Genomic DNA, 1,824 nt, shown 5'->3' with positions numbered 1-1,824 from the left:
ACATCGTGAAGAAGTGTGCCGGTAATAACAGTTGCATTACCGCCGAGTGAAGTGATGGGAGGGAATAATGTGAAAACGGATTACGTCCCGTACGTGCCGGAATCCCTTTGTCTGCTGAAAATGTACATTATTATTGATGTCATGCTTAGAGATGGATATGCGTATTACGACATTAATGCTACGCGAATCTTGCTTGTTTGCATTCGGAACATGACTTGCGTCAGTTTGATATCGTTCACGATAAATTTTGGATGGGAAATTTTGATAGAAATTTTGTTTCTCCTGAAATTAATGGAAACGTTAAAAATTTTTTATTTTTTGAAAATAAAAATTTTCGAAAAAATATTCACTTTGGAAATATTATTTTCGGCAAAATTCATTGTTTCGTATGTTTCCGTATGAGGAACGAATGCCGATCTAATGTTTACTTGAATAAATAATTAATTGCTACTTTATTAAGTAGTACACGCGGATTTCGTGTTTGGACTCAATTAGTTTTCTTGCCAGTGAAATGCTGCTACTTTCGTATGGGTTGAACGCATTAAATTCATTGGTAACCGATCGATAAACTTTACTACAGGGTGTACAAAAACTTTCCATACAAATGGGAATCATTTGTAAACGTCCTCCCCATTAATGGTTTGTTTCTTTCCAGACTTAACGAGTGACTTTTGTCATAGTCCATTATGTATACTAGGAGTCGAGCGAAAATCTCCACTTTTACACTGAATGCAGCATATTCAGTTTTCAAGGCTTAAAACAATTTATTACTAATTAATACGACGTCAACTGCCAACATAACGGTATAAAATAGTACATAAGGTATGCCGGGTAAAATTGAAAAATTTTCAAAGTACACCCTATTTCCAACCCCCGGAAAATGTACAAAGGGAAAAAAAGGAAGATCAGGAGAAATAAGTTCAGACAAGTAAAGAAAGTAGATGAGAATTTTGGTTCGGAACTAACGCGTCGCGACGCCTTTGGGATGCCAGGATAGGTGGCGTAAAAGTTCCTCTAACTCGTTTGTGAAGTTTCAGCCAAGTTTTTTTTTCCGAGTGAATACATTAAAAAGTCCTTACGCAAATCGCGCCGTTTCGCGACCTCCAATCTAAAACTCTATTTGGATGATCTGATAGGAAGTAGAGTTTGCGTAGGTAGTTATATACATATGCGCCTGTGTATATCTATATATATATATATACGTAGCGCGGTGCTCTATCCGCGTACGAGAATGGCCAACCAGAAAGCAGTAGGTTGGTATTAACGCGGTCACAGATAGTGGTCTAGACTCTCGTTAAGAACTTACTTAAATTCCACTTTGAGAAAACGTAAAACGCTGGGGTCACTGTGGGAGCAGTAAAACTTACCACGTACCTACGCGAACCATAACGTTTTCTGCCCTTTTACGGTGCAGCAATCCGTTAACGTATTCAACGCCATCTATACCTCTCTCGCACTACTGTACCAGCGATTTCGCTTTTTCAATAACGTGCAATCGTAACCGAAGCAAATAATGCTTGGAGCCACGAACCTCAATGAATACGCGTATTAGATTGAGCTTGACAAGTAAAATTTTTCGATATGTAAAAAAAAAAAAATATTGTACAAATATCTATAATAAACTCTTCCCATAAATGTATCGACGTATTTTTTAAAACCCGTAAATCCCTGGAAAGGCAGTCAATAGATTTTCGACTCGAGGTAAACTGAGTACCGAATGGACTTTTCTTTCACTCTCGAAGCTCAATTCGAAAATCCTGACCCATTTAGTAGGACAGGGTATGTTGTATGGGGTGAGTAGTCGGGCAGTGGTAAGGGTGGTGG

Source organism: Cephus cinctus, unplaced genomic scaffold, assembly GCF_000341935.2.
Source record: "Cephus cinctus unplaced genomic scaffold, Ccin1 Ccin1_scaffold0087, whole genome shotgun sequence".
NCBI classification, from domain to species: Eukaryota; Metazoa; Arthropoda; class Insecta; order Hymenoptera; family Cephidae; genus Cephus; species Cephus cinctus.
This window is presented reverse-complemented; position numbering follows the sequence as displayed.